Raw genomic sequence first — 15,658 nt, 5'->3', positions numbered from 1 at the left:
CGGAAATGTGGTGGTTGGACCCACCAGTGCTGCCATGGGCATGATCCTTGGCCAACAAGCCAAGCGAAGCCGGCTGAGGGCTTCCGCCTACTTCTCTCTTCTGAAATTTGCGCAATCAGTAAGTTGCACAACCACAACTACAAAGGAGTCTGGGAGATGTAGTTTTAAACTTTCTAGCCTCGGAAACATAGAAAGGCACCCCAGGGAGAGATGGGAATGGATACTCAATGCCAATGGGTTTCCTACCCAAGCAGTGATTGTAACTGGGGTGTTACCCTTGCCCTGGCTCAGGAGTAATCTTGCGTTGGTTCCACCTCGCGGCATTCACGATCGAGGGTGAGGCTCCCTCCCCCTCCCCTCCCTCTCGTGCCACTAGCGGTCCAGGGCCCCACCCCCTCTCAAAGGTCGATGAACATTCAAGAATATGGCAAGGAGGGATTATGCTCATGGTACAGGGAGGACAGACCCCCAACAATTTCTCCTGCGGGTCGGGCAGGCAATGGAGAAAGCCTGGTTGCCGTGGAGTGTGAGTCCTCACGACACATCCGCCAGAGGGCAAGGAGCATAGCCCCTTGGTCCAGGCAAAATATAGCGCTCACTCAGATTCAGTTTTCTCCTGGTGACCTCCCCCCCATCACCTACCTCCCTTCTGTCTCCCCCTTCATCCCACACCCTGGGCAATACTTTGCTAATCTGGATAAGGAGTTTTGCTTTCACTCTTGATGTTTTCTCAGTCCACTTCACTCCACTAAAGGCCAAGACCAATGGTTTCCAAATGTTCCCAGCACCCGAATCACCTGGAGGGCTTGTTAGGATAAGACTGGGGGCCTCATCCTCAGAATGGGCGAGTTGGTAGGTCCGGGTGGGGCCCAAGATTTTGCCTTTCTCTCTCTGCCGGACCCTCCAGGCTTTCCCAACCACTGTGCTCAGCCCTCATTCCCGCTTCTTTCCTCTCTCCTCCCGACAGCCATTGGTTCTACCCTGTCTTCTCCCAGGGGGAAGGGCTTATGCTGATCCTTCCAGACACCATGCTGAGCAATGCGCAGACAACATCTCATTTAAGCCTCACGACAATCCTGCAGATGGTATATTAATGCTCATTTCACAGATGAGAAAATGGAGGCTCAGAGAAGCCACACCACTAGGAGCTGGGGGGTCTGGGATTGGAGTCCAGCTTTGTTTGGCTCCAGTCCCGGACCCTTCCCCCATCGTCATGATCTGGTGTCATTTTGTGTCCCCAGCCCATGGGACAGAGACCTTCAGCAGGAGACCTGCCATCACCATGTGTGCAGTGAAGAGGCTCCATTGGAGGTGTTTGTCTCTGGGCCAAAGCTTTACGGGACGTGTCACTCATAGTGGGGGCTTCAGGGCTGCTGTTTCCATCCAGGACCCTCATTCCCCATATGCATGTTCACTTATGGGACGTTCTTTTTGACAATGAACTTGGTGGGAACTTAGGTTTTATTCCCAAAAAATCCCACAAAATTCCCAGCAAACCCCAAATTGTGTAGATTGTAGGGAAGAGGCATGTTATTTTTTGGCAGAAATAGTCTGGCAGTAACTTCTAAAAACATAATAAAAGTGCTTTTTAACATCCTGTTTTTCCTCCTTTTGTTGATTTTTGAGCATTTCTTCTCAAGCAAGGAGTTATGTGACAAGATTTGAAAATTGCTAAACTTCTATTTTGGTGGTAGTTTTATTTGGTTCCTTCTCTGTTTCTGCGCACCTTATCTGCTCTGAACTTGAGCCTAAGAACCCTGGTGACTTTATACTACTCTGAGAGTGAACCAGAAACCACATGGGGCTAGATAACAGTTTCCTAACTGTGAAAAACGAAAAGCAAAGTGAAAAGCTCTGAAAACCTAACCGTAGGCTATCAAGGTCATACGTGATCTCCTGTCAGTGGGTAGGTAAGCCTTGACTGAACCTAGGAATGTGGATGATAACTGGTTCTTGCTCTTCTCCCTGAACAAAAAATTCAAATCCCTATGCCTTTCTGGTTGTCTTCAAAAACTTCCATTCTGGGGCACATGGGTGTCTCAATCAACTCAGCATCTGCCTTCGGCTCAGGTCATGATTGCATGGTCCTGGGATTGAGCCCCGAGTAGGGCTCTCTGCTCAGCTGGGAGCTGCTTCTCCCTCTCCCCCGTTCATGCTCTCTCTCACTCTATCTCTCAAATAAATAAAATCTTAAAACAACAAACAACAACCCCCCCAAAAAACTTCCACTCCCCACATCCCATAAGAGCCAGTCTGGTGCAGGGATTAGGAGTGCAGACATGAGGATCTTAGTTCTGCCTCTTCCTAGCTCTGTGATCTTGGGCAAGTTACTTCCAGATCTTAGTTCTGCCTCTTCCTAGCTCTGTGATCTTGGGCAAGTTACTTGACCTCTGGATGGCTCAGCTTCCTTATCTGTAAAATGCGGATAGTGTGGGTTGAATAAGTTAATACAACTAAAATGCTTACCTAGAGCAGTCTGTGGTGTGCAGTAAATGCTGAGTAAAGGGTTATTTTCATTGTAAGATGGCTTTGGTCTTGTGGTATAAATTAGACCACGCTATGTGAATCCATCTACGAATACATTTCTGGCTTCCAGAATGGTAACAGACTCACCAAGTCCAAGTTCTCGCCAAAGATGCGTGCCGGCCCAATTCCTCCAGATCCAGTTGCTCCTTAAAAGCAACATTTGTCATCCCTTTAATCAGGCCTCTACTGCGCCCTGTCAGAGGTGAGCCACAGATGCGAAAGTCACAGGTTCAAGCAGTCTCCCATCAGAAGCCCCGTGTGAAACGTGATTTTCGTTGTTTCCAGCGTCCACGGGGTGGCCCTGAGCGCCGTGAAACCTCCGTCCTGGCCCTACCACTGACTAGCTGTGTGATGTGGGACAAGTTACTTCACCTCTCTGACATTCAGCTATCAAGAGGAAAATTAAAGGCTGGAGCCAGAAGCCCAAGATATGGGGGCTTCCTAGATCCCAGGCAAACCTGCCCGGGCCTCAGGGCTGAAGGACAACGCACTCAGGTGCGAAGTTTCATCATCCCCAGCAAGCCCTGTCTCCTGGCAAGGGAGCCGGCAGCAGGAGGGGAAGCATAAATGCGTGAGGCAGAGCAACCTTGCATCCTGGGCCGGGAGGCAGCGTAGCTGAGATTCTGCTCGGCCCTGAGACAGGCCCCCATAGATGTACAGTGTCTGAACCGTGTGGAGGCAAAGTGAGTATTGGGAACTCTTGGCCCATGTTTAAGAGTACTTACTTGGTGTGATACTGTGATTCACAATAAGAAATATATATTTGGTCTTTGACCCCATTCCTGGCACAGTGCTCCAAAACCCCTTCGAATTTTCCAAGCAGTAAGATCTATAAAGGTGTCTTGTTATGTTAACAAGAGGACTTTTGGGATCCCTAACTAAGGATGGGGTTTGGTTACCAGAACCAACCAAATGATTAGAGGGCTGGGACTTTCAGTGCCACCCCCTTGACCTAAGGGGTGGGGAGAGGGGCTGGAGGTTGAGGTCAATCACCAGTGGCCAATGATGTAATCAATCATGCTTAAGTATTGAAGCCTCCATAAAAAGCCAAAAGGACGGGGGTTCAGAGAGCTTCCGGCTAAGCGGGTGGAGTTGTGAGGGAAGAGTGACGCGCTGGGAGTGGACATGGGAACTCTGCGACTTTTCTCTATGCCGTGCTCCATGCATCTCTCCCATCCAGCTGTTCCTGAGTTACGTAATAAGCCAACAATCTGTAAGTAAAATATTTGAGTTGTGTGAGCTGCTCTAGCAAATTAATGGAAGGAGAAGGTAGTTGGACCCTTAACCTGTGGGATAGGACGCTGTTTCCAGGTAGATCGTGTCAGAATTGAGCTAGATTGTGGGACATCCAGTTGGTGTCTGATAATTGCTCGGTGTGGGGAAAACGCCTACACGTTAGGATTGGGAACAGAAATACACCTGGCGTCAGAAGGCTCGAGGTTCCAATTCTAGCTGTGCTATTTACTGTATGGGTGACCTTGCGTGAATCCCTTAACCTCTCCCAGCGCCTGGTTTTCCAAGTGGTGTGTCATTATTAAAGAAATGTAAGTGCGTGTTGAAGATAGACTAGGCTCCTCACTGTCATTCGTTTGTGTGATCATCAACATGTCAGCGGTGTCAGCTGGTGGGCACGGGGAGGCAGTGGAACTGACTTGGCGAGACTGGTTCTGGAAAAGATCATCAGGTGGGTTCATTGGAGAAGGCAAGCTAGGGTCAGGTTCAGGCAATTATCCGTATCTTCAGGGGGCAGAGTAAGCAGGGAGTAACTGTCTAGATGGTGGACCGAAGTCGTGGAGGAGGCCTGGCTCCAGAGCACGTGACTTACTCCCCTGAGTCCCAGCCAGTGGAAGGGTGGGAAGAAAAGCACGGAGCTGGCAAAGAGCAAGGCAGGGTAATTAAAGCTCTGCTCGGGGGCAGCTCTTCAGTCCTAATGAGGGAAACTGAGGCACAAGGCAGATGTCGAATAAAGGAATGGAGAGAAAGGGACGCAGGAGACCTTGTGAGCTCTCAGAGCCCTGTCGTGGTTCCAGAAGTCGTTCCCAATCTGGTGAGTCCTGGCCACCCAGGACCCCGGCACTACGGAGCACAGCTTAGAAGAGTGTGCACACCGGATGTGGTGGGGGGGGGAGGCGAGCCGTCGGGGCATGGCCGTCTGAGGGAGATAGGAGCAAGAACATTCCTCAACGGTGACAATGGCTTGAGCTTGGCATAAAAAGACTTTTCCTAGGGGCGCCTGGGTGGCACAGCAGTTAAGCGTCTGCCTTCGGCTCAGGGCGTGATCCTGGCGTTATGGGATCGAGCCCCACATCAGGCTCCTCTGCTATGAGCCTGCTTCTTCCTCTCCCACTCCCCCTGCTTTTGTTCCCTCTCTCGCTGGCTGTCTCTATCTCTGTCAAAATAAATAAATAAAATCTTTAAAAAAAAAAAAAAGACTTTTCCTAACTATCTTCAGAAAAACATGTGGTATTTCTCTTATCAAACCTGGTTTGTTCTTGGAAAAGGGAGCGCCTGGCTCTGTCCCCGCTAATGTTTTTTTCACAACTGCTGAAACAAAACGAAATGGAAAAGTTTGAGTGTAAGAATAAGTGAAATTACTTGGCCTGCGGATTTCGTGGAATTTCCCCAAATCCTTTACCAAGGCTCATGGCTGGATAATGTTGTAGGCTCAAACGGGGACGCGTTTGTTTCTCTTACCTTAGAAGCAACCCTGAACACTTGAGCCCTGTTACGAACTGTGCTACCAGAAGTCTGTAAGTTTATACTGCAAGTTTCCTGTCATTTTTTTCTCTCTTCACTTGTTTGTATGGAGGCCCTGCTCACAAGGGGGAGGAATCCATATCTTGTAAGATTTTTGCTTAGCGCCCCTTTATGATCCAGTTCACAATGTCTATTGCTCCTGTACAAATCACTGTGTGATTCTGGCCTCAGCTTTGAGCTTCTTGAGCTTTCTTGTTTATGCTACCTTGGAGCCAAGTGTCCATAGAAGGCTTCTTAAATTCAGTCGTGTGTCCCAGGATTTCATCTACGCTCCTACTCTGAAACAAGGTCCCTAAAGGAATTAGCTCTATCTCCTTGCTGATGAAATTGTGAACAGCAGCAAGAACCTATTCCTATTTTTTTTTCTAAGAGGAAATGCTTCAAAGAAGTCAGAGGTGTGAAAAATGAGAGAAACTGGCTCATATGTTTATAGATTAAAAGATTAAAATATTTGCAGATTAATCCTTTCAGTGCAGATTATAGACCTAGCTTTTTAAAGTTGAATTCCTGGTCCTCTAATGATTAAAATAATAATAATAATTTATCAGGGTGCCTGTGTGGCTCAGTTGTTTAAGTGTCTGATTCTTGATTTCGGCTCAGGTCGTGATCTCAGGGTCGTGGGATCCAGCCCCAAGCTGGGCTCCGGTCTGCGTGCAGTCTGCTTAGGATTCTCTCTCCCTCTGCTCTTCTGCCCTCCACCCTTCCACGCGTGTGTACATACACGCTCTCTCATAAATCTTTTTTTTTTTTTAAGATTTTATTTATTTATTTGACAGAGCATGAGCAGGGGGAGCGGCAAACAGAGGGAGAGGGAGAAGCAGGCTCCCCATGGAGCAGGGAGCCCAATGTGGGACTCCACCCCAGGACCCTGAGATCACAACCCGAGCCAAAGGCAGATGTTTAACCAACTGAGCCACCCAGGTGGCCCCCCCCATAAATAAATCTTTAAAAAAATAATTTATCATACTTCTTATAGTATAACTATATCTGAAACATCATCCAACTCCCTTCTGGCACAAAAATTTCAATGTAGGGGTGCCTGGGTGGCTCAGTAGGTTAAGCATCTACCTTTGGCTCAGGTCATGAACCCAGGGTCCTGGGATGGAGTCCCACATGGGGCTCCTTGCTCAACAGGGAGCGTGTTTCTGCCCTTCCCCCCGCTTGTGCTCACGTGCACACGCACGCTCTCAAATAAAATTAAAAAAAAAATTTCAATGTAGATACAAGATCTGAGAAGATGGTTTGGAGACAAATGGGTAAAGATTATTACTTTGTAAATTTCATCAAAGCCTATTTTAAAAATACTGTGCTGGGGCACCTGGGTGGCTCAGCTGGTTGAGCATCAAACTCTTGGTTTTGGCTCAGGTCATGATCCGAGAGTTGTGGGATAGAGCCCCACATCTGACTCCCTGCTCCGTGCAGAGTCCGCTTGAGATTCTCTCTCCCCCTGCATCCTCCCTCAAATAAGATAACAATTTTTAAAAAGTACTGTGCTACTGGGGAGCCTGGCTGTCTCAGTTGATGGAACATGTGACTCTTGATCTCAGGATTGTAGGTTTGAGCTCCACATTGGATGTAGCGATTACTTAAAAATAAAATCTTAAAAAAATAAAATATTGTACTATTAAGGTTTTTGGAGTGGTAGTTATGTAGGCCTAAAGTTTTATATAACGAAGTAATTAATATTTTCATTCAGCAGTTGCATAGATTTAGTTTTATTACCTTTTAATAGAATACAAAATGTTCTTAGTTCAAGCTGGCTTTCTATCTTCATGATCTTTATTAGATTTAACTGGTGTAAAACCAGCTAGAAAAGACTCTGGTACAGCTCTAATTCACTGGATTTATATTCACTGACTCCGAAGCCTTTGTAAAGGCCTATTTTGTAGGTAAATCATGTTGTGCTCAACACTTTTATGAGTAAAGCCTTTCATTATAAAGAGATTCCCTTTCGGTTCTGTTAGAAATAGTTTTGGTTAGAAAGTAAATATTAGTTGATTTATTCTTGGTTATTGAGTAAAAAGTGAATAAGCAAGAAATGTGTTTTTGGGGGGCGCCTGGGTGGCACAGCAGTTAAGCTTCTGCCTTTGGCTCAGGGCGTGATCCTGGCGTTATGGGATCGAGCCCCACATCAGGCTCTTCCGCTACGAGCCTGCTTCTTCCTCTCCCACTACCCCTGCTTGTGTTCCCTCTCTCTCTCTGGCTGGCTCTCTCTCTCTCTCTGTCGAATAAATAAATAAAATCTTAAAAAAAAATGTGCTTTTGGGGCGTGTGTGTGTGTGTTTAATGGACTAGAGCAAATGTAAATTGTTTCCTTGGGTTATCATAAAAACACATTTACAATAGCATTTCCAGGGCAATGATGAGAGTTGTATCACAAACCAAGGATGATGATGGATTTCATTCTGTGCTCCTGAGGCCTATTTTAAAAATAGCATATACACATAGTGTAAGAGAGAGAATCCGACATTGTGTGTATATTTGCATGTCTGCATAGCAGTCATGAAGCAATGTTTAACTTCACGAATCTGAGGAACTTAAAATGTGGAATTCCGGTAGGGAAGCCAAAGAGTGGGAAAGGAAGAGAAAAAAGCGAACAGAGAAAACCTGGCAATATTCTCTCTTCCTGTTCGGTGCTCTTGGTAAAATCGTAACCAGAGGTTTTTATTACACACAACTAAAAGGACCCATTACAGTGGGGAAAGTGTTGCTTTGCACCGTCACATGCTAGGCAGGGAAATACAATGTCACTAGAAATTGCTATAGCAGAGTTTCAGTAAAGGATTGGAGAACAATAAGGCCTTGTTAATCCCATACTGGTTGATTCAAATAGTGTGTAATTCAAAGCAATTGCTGCTCCCCAGTCAGGAATTTACAATTGCTACATTTGAAGGGAGGCTAATGTGTCATTCCAAGGGGAAATCAGGTCTGGAAAGGGCCTCATGGTTGGAGAGCCTCCTAAGTCCCAAAACAGCTCCACAGCAGGCCAAGGAAAACAGAAGGGCAGAGAACCACCCTGTGAAGTCAGTCTGCCTCCAAAATGAGCTGTATTTCCCTTGCTTCTCTCCTGTGTTTCTGGTGGATTGCAAATGTCCCCAAAGCAAGGAGCAAGGTGGAGAGGGCAAAGGCACTCAAGTCCTGGATAAGCTATTACTTCACTTCGTGCCCCCTGGCAAGGGCATACAAGTTCATTCATGAGAACCCCATGTGTGCGTGAGCTGTATGTATATTTAATTGACGGTGAATACAGAGCATCCTCCCTTGGCATGAGAACACTGGACAAGAGTCAGACATGAGTCAACGGCAAGAGGAGGCTTGAATCATAATATATTTTGAACAATTTGGTCAACAGTCTTTTAGAGAACAATCCTCCAGCTTTATGTTGGCGTTTGCATGGAATTAAATGTGAAGAGCTTAAAATGCCATGATTTAAAAAACTTTGCTTTGGTTTCAATGACTGACCAGTGCTCCCAGGGGCACCAAGTCACATCCGTCTCCCAGCAACACTGTGAGGCTAGCTAATCCGGTAAATAAAACATGGGAAGAGTTGGGGGTTGAGGTAAAACCCTTACATAGAACCCACCTTAAATGGGGTGGGCTATTTTTGACCTGAGAGTTGCCTGTTAGACACTCAGGAAGTTATCAAGAAAGACCTTTAGGGGAGACATCTCCGTGGACTTGGATTCAAATGATCCTTTCACGGTCTGGGATTCTGAGCCACTAGGATATGTCGTAGCTCGCCCCCACTCGAAAGGGCAGCGGGGGCAGAGCGTTTGTTGCGCGGCTGTAACCATGCATGTCCCCGTCCATCCCGGCCCCTCTGTACTTGGTTCTGTCCAACCACTGAGACAGAAGTCACCCATGTCCCTTCTGAACACAGAAGAGCACGTGTGACTTCTCCATGCCTTTTCTTCTCCGGCCAGGATGGTGGAGACCTAGACTGCAGTGATCAACCAGGGTTCTTGATCTCCACCACCAACCCGCATCTGTCACATCATGGAAGCAACGATATCATGTTATTGTGGAAAACTAAGACTCTGAACTTATTTCGTTATTGCAGTATAGGCAAGGCTAATAAAACGGTTCTTCTGGATCTTTGTGCAGAAAAGGAAACTCCATCTGGAGAGAGGGCAAGCAATCGGAGTTCTGCAGTTCTTGAACAAACCCCCGAGGCTTTGCCAGATTGCCTTTGCGTCATGTTCTCCCCGAAGTTATTCCATGCCGTTGTTGGTCACTGTTCTTCAGGGAGTGGCGAAAGAGGAAGTGAGGAGGAGACCTGGTCAGTGGGGGTTGACATGGGACAGTTCCCTTCTGATGGTTTCTCTTCTTATTCACAACCTTCTCTTGGGATTTTGGGCTTGCTTAACATACGGTACAAATCACTGAAATTATTCATTGCGGTTTTCATTTGAGTGAGCTGGTTTCCGCTCCTAAGAAGGGTCTTAACAAAACAGGAAGTTTTTCTTGGATCTAGAAATGGAACTCTGCCTCCTGACATGAGTTTTTAGCGACTTCTGCAAATCTCTATTTTCCTACTTCCCTGTCAGAAGGTGGAACACAGAGAGCACTCGTTGTAACTAGAAAATGCTGATTAGTATCGTAGGGGAGTTAGGGCTGATTGGGTTTGGTAAAATGGCAGCCCGCCCAGGCCAGACCACATCCTCCCATCTGAACGCTTTATCTCCTCTACCTCTTCCTCCACTTTGGCCTTGGCAAAGAGGTGTGAGGGGCCAAGGAACTACGATGACTGGTAAACACTCCTCGATAGTAATCCTTGACCTATGAGCTGATACCCCTCAGAAGATTTTGATATGCATCACCCATTAGATTCCACTCCAGGGGGACGGTGGGCAAGTCTGTCTTTATTCTCAGTACCTTTCACGGGGCAGGGAAGGGGGCACCCAAGAGTATTCGAAGGGATCCAGGAAGGAAGGCTTGATTCTTGTAACTATCTTCTAATGGGGATTGAGAAAATGTATAAAAGTACATTTTACGGATGGAGAAATGGAAACATGATGGCTTTGTTACTTGCTCAGGGTCACGAAGGGGGTCAATTAAGAGATAGAGCTAAAATCCAAGTTTCTCCATTTCTGTTTTCAGTTGTTTGGCAGGTAAAAGTCCTCTTCCCACCCCACAATATAGATCATTTATGTCCACCACCATCCTGTCATGTAAATTCCCACCCTGAGATTCAACAACTGCATTTGTATTGGGCAAGTTTGTCAGGAAAGACCTCAGAAACCTGACCTTCCTCTCATAGGGGCATAGAGTCTAAAGATGCTAATTCTTTTTTTTATTTTAAAGATTTTATTTAAATTCCAATTAGTTAACATATGGTATTAGTTTCAGGTGCACAGTAGTATTCATAAGGATGCTAATTCTTACATTCTGATTTATATTTTCTATCTCCCCACCCCAAGAATTAACATGTATTATTGATGCTATCCAAAAATAAGAGTAAAAATGCCTCTCGTCTGCACATAGGGAATTCAGTGGGCTTCTAGCTCAGCATTTTGAATTCTTCATCAAGTAGGTCTGGAGCAAAAAACCACAGGAAGGGAATTGTGGCAGAAAGTGCTGGTTGTTCTCTAGTCTGTAGTTCTTTTCTTGTAGGATAACAGAATTTTTAGCCAGATACATGGTCACCCAGCTTCCCAGCCTCCCTTGCAGCTGGATATGCCGAAGTTGGGAGTAGATGTTGGTGTATACAACATCCAGAGTGTTACCTTTAGAGAATGTCTTTATTTTCTCCTTTTCTGCTGGGATGTTGATGTGAGTGTTGGAGCTGGAGCAGCCACCTTGGACTTCGAAGCAAAAGGCATGTTTGTTTCAGGAGTGGCGGCACAATGAGAGAAACTGGGCCCCTGACTGAGCTGAACTGCCACTGTATTTTGGCTTCTCTTTGTGAGTCATTGAACCTGTAGCCTAAGTAATACCAGATCTAAACACTTACTGGAACACTGTTCCAACTTCCTGGCCAGGAAAACAAATGTGCTGTTTGGAAAGAGCATACAATTGAGTTAATCAAGCTTTCTGTGTTTAGGGGCACAAGGGTCCAGTTTTACCTCTGTGATCAAAAGTGGGTCCTTAATCCAGGCAGGACACGTTATATAATACGGATGTTGAAGAAGCTGCAGAAATTCATCTGGCATTTTCAGCAGACCGTGTATACTTAGGCTTTCCCCCTACACAACTCAGAATTTGTGCATGGGGTGCCAAGGTTTTGCGTAGGAGGGCTGCGTGAACAAGCCATCTTGCTATGTAGCCTCTCCAGCAATGTGGTAAATTCCAGGCTACATTTGCCCGTTAGTATGAATTCAGATGAGTTAGTGAGAATAAAAATTATTCATGTATTAACACACAGGATAAGTTGAGTAAAGATATGGAGAGGCAACTTTTTTTTTTAATAAAGATTTTTATTTATTTGAAGGAGAGAGTGTGTGTCCACGCACGTGAGCATAAACAGGGAGAGAGGGAGAAGCAGATTCCCCGCTAAGCAGGGAGCCCCATGCAGGGCTCGATCCCTGGACCCTGGCGGGAGCTGAAGTCAGCTGCTTAACTGACTGAGCCACCCAGGTGCCCCCAGGAACAGTAACTTAATAAAAATTCTGGTTTTTGGAGGCCTCTTAGAAACACAAAATATGCTTAACTTCTGAGCTGAGTTGCTCAGTCACTAAATTCCAGCCACAGACTCAAATCTATGACCTTCACGGGTTATACTGAATCTCTTAATAATCTATAACAAGAATGTCCTCATTTACAGAGAGGTTGGTGAAGCTCTCCTAACCCAAGTTAATTAGCAGCTCTGGTCTATTCGTGGAAGTATGTAACCTTCCAGGCTCCTTCCAGATTAAAATAATACCCGATTGAATACTAGATGTGTTTGAGAATTCCCTCCCAACTTCCAAGATGATTCTCTCATGTCATGGTCAAGGCACTTGGTATTTCATTTTTCCTGTTTTTCAAAAAAGGAATCTAAAAAGCCACACAGCAGCACCAGGATTGAAACCTTCCTCTGAGGTGAAAGCCCATTTTGTTTCCAGCCCTCGAGAAGCTGAGCTGGTCCAGAGGCTGGAGAAGTCCTTCGACAGCATTCTAGCCCTGTCAGCAGCTTCACGAGTAGCTTTGCCATCCGCTGTAAACAGTTGTAAATTCCCAGAACCACGGACACACCCATATAAAAATGTTAATTACCACAATGCCTCATAAAACCAGATGTACATGAACAGGGAGTTGAGGTCCCACTGGAGTTCTGTCTTGGGATCCCCTCCCCTAGCACAGGATCGTTGAGAAAAGACAAGATTTAATTTTTCGTAGACTACATTTAGTCAGATTTTTCAGATCTGATCCCTCTGTCATTTTGTGAAGGTTCTCGGTTCTGGAGAAAAATGATGGTTGAGGCTACACTTCTGTTGCTTTTCAAAACTGAAACCTCTTTTATTGGGGGTGAAACTGAGGCTTGTTTAAAAAATAGAACTTCTTCAGGCCCCCAAGTTTTGTTGAAACTCTTGCAGAGGACACACATGTGGACAACTCTTGTCAGTGCTTCTGTTCTCTGAATGTTCCAGAAACCATAGCTTCTGGTGAAGTGCCCTGCAGGAACAGCAGGCTTTAGAAAACAATAACAAAAATCCCATTGGGATGAAAGAGGCTCATTTGTTTTCAATTGTGGCCCTTCTCTCCTCTGGTCCCCCCCCCCCAATGGCTGTGTCTGAGGCTTTGATTTTGATTTATAATCTTCCACCCACACAAGCCTTGGCATTCACTGGGATCCTACAATGAGGTTAAGGTGTAGACCTGGAGAAAGCATTTAAGGACAAGGGCGAGGTGGGGGAAGAAGGGGGAAGAGGGTTAAAGGGAGGAAAAGCAATTAGGAGACCACATGCTTGGCCTAAGTGAATGAGCCCCAGCGGTGGAAGGCCCGTGTGACCGAAGGCCTGCTGAATGTGGTTTTGGCATTCGAGACCGTGCCTCTGCATCCCAGCCTCCTGGCTGAGAGCTCCTTGGCCAGTGTGCATGCCCCTCCCTCTTTGTCAAGATTTGTCTTATATGCTTGCAAAGCCAGATCTCCGTGTTCCCAGCTGTAAGGCTTGGGATTTGCAGCATATCCCCTGGGGGGTAAATAACAGCAGCTGCCATCTTCTGCTAGAAAGAACTTGCTGCCCCAGCTTAGCTTGGGGTTTAATGCATGATGAATGGAGGAGGTTTTCAGGAAGAGAAAATTAGACACCCCGTGGGTCAACCTTGAAAAACTGCAAGGACCATAAGTGAGGTATCCCAGGTTCTAATAATTATTATGGCAGGGCTAGCCAGGTGGGCATTCTCGAAAAGGAGAACTGATAGTGCCTGAAGGGAGTTGCGAGATCCTCCTCGGACTTCTGAAGGCTGCATAACCCACAGTTCTCCCTTTGGAAAGTGTTTCTGATGTGATGTTGAGGCCATGGGCTCTAGAAGCTGATTCAGGTTGAAAGTCTGATTCTAATACTTATTATCTGGGTGACCTAGTGTGATTTTTGTCCTCTGGAAAATAGGGCTAATACCCCTACTTTACTGGATTGAAGTTGTGAGAATTAGAGCTAATATATGACAAGTACTCAGCATTGTGTCCCAAGCTTATAATACAGCTTCAATAATGGTTAGCTGGTAGCTGTTCATGAAGAAATCAATCTGGTTTAGCACTCAGGCAGTGGAAGGGAAGGAGAAACAATTCTGACCTGTAATATGATACCTAGGAAAAACAGCATGGCGACATTTACTATACACAGGACCAGCCAAAGACTCCAGAGGGGCTCCAGTAAGGGTCAGAAGTACCCAATGCTTTCTTCAGGTAACTGGTTCTTAGGGAAACCCTGGAGGTAGCGATGTTAAGCTTCAAAATCCATGCCTGTCAATGTGGGAAATGAATTTGTACATCCTGATTCACATGGGTTCAATTAGTATCAATTATGCTCTCCCACCTGTACACAGAAAATACAAATATCATCCACAGCTTGTTCAGGAACTCCAATTCAGAAAATATAATCCAGAAAAAGAAATTTGGAGCTTCCAGCTTAAACTACAGTCTGAATCCAAATCTTCAAATCTTTCCTTTTTTCCTCTATCATTCTGCATCTTAGATTTTCTAAGATCTACCATATAACCATTAACCTTAAACATTAAAACAATAACTATGTATGTATTTTTAAAGGCTAGCAATTATTGAGGTCCTACTAGGTACAAAGCATCCACATTACATATAATGGCTGACTTAGTCCTGAGGAACCCTGTACAATTCTTGTGACTGTCATCCTTATTTTACAGAGGAGAAAACTGAAGTCAGCAGATTAAGCAACTGGTGCAAGGTCACAGTATAGTTAAGAGTGTTATGGCTAGGAAATGTGTAGGTACAGAGAGGGGTAAATCTCTTTAGATGTCGCAAAAAGCAAGATCAATCACACTAGAAAGATAGGCTCAAGTTTATTTTTATTTTATTTTTATTTTTTAAAGATTTTATTTATTTGACAGAGATAGAGACAGCCAGCGAGAGAGGGAACACAAGCAGGGGGAGTGGGAGAGGAAGAAGCAGGCTCATAGCGGAAGAGCGTGACGTGGGGCTCGATCCCATAACTCCGGGATCACGCCCTGAGCCAAAGGCAGGCGCTTAACCGCTGTGCCACCCAGGCGCCCCTTATTTTATTTTTAAAGTTGTCTCTACACCCAACGTGGGGCTTGAAGTCATGACACTGAGATAAAGAGCCAGCCAGGTGCCACAGGGTGGACTGAAATTCGCATTTTATCTTCCAGCTAACAGCTTAGCAAGGGTAACTTGGCTTTTGTTATTTAAAATTATACACTAGAGGGCGCCAAATACAAAAGCTGTGACTTTGAAACTGTTCTAATAATGCAGTTCCCACAGCGCTACAAGGTAGTCAGTTAATGGGTTCAAGCCAAAAGACCATCCCAAAAAGAGTGTGACGCAGTTCATGATAATTAAGCTGTATTTTCATTCCCTCAATTATAAAAAGAAAAACCTCATGCTTTATGTTAATCAATTCATAATGTGTTTCTACTTGATACTGTTACTCAAAGTACATTTCAGCTAGTTTGTTTGCTCTAGCTCCTTGTAGAGAAGGAAAAGAACAAACCTGGAAAGGATAGGTTAACCTACATGAAAATAAATCTTAAAACATGCTTCAGTGTAATTTTTAACCTTTTAAATTTAGCAAAGTAAAACATGCATATATTTTATAAAGAAAAAAAAATCCATATCCAAGAGCTTAAAATGAAAAGGAACAAGACCCCATCTCAACCTCAAACTGGAGACGTATCATCATTTAGCAGTAACTCCAGATGTCTAAATGTTGTTTATATTTCTTGATTTATCAAACTGACATTT

The 15,658-nt window shown here is 45.2% G+C and overlaps 1 long non-coding RNA gene across 1 annotated transcript in view; it reads right to left on the bottom strand.

Moving 5' to 3' along the window:
- Positions 1-7,523: 7,523 nt before the first annotated feature.
- Positions 7,524-15,658, bottom strand: part of LOC117803419 — a 36,455-nt gene continuing 28,320 nt past the window's right edge. Inside the window, exon 3 of the long non-coding RNA XR_004627265.1 lies at positions 7,524-14,167. This is a non-coding gene — a long non-coding RNA (uncharacterized LOC117803419). The remainder of the gene's footprint in view (positions 14,168-15,658) is intronic.

The sequence above is a fragment of the Ailuropoda melanoleuca genome, chromosome 1, assembly GCF_002007445.2.
Source record: "Ailuropoda melanoleuca isolate Jingjing chromosome 1, ASM200744v2, whole genome shotgun sequence".
In the NCBI taxonomy this organism is placed as follows: Eukaryota; Metazoa; Chordata; class Mammalia; order Carnivora; family Ursidae; genus Ailuropoda; species Ailuropoda melanoleuca.
Note: the sequence above shows the minus strand (reverse complement) of the source record. Positions and strands in the feature narration are given on the sequence as shown.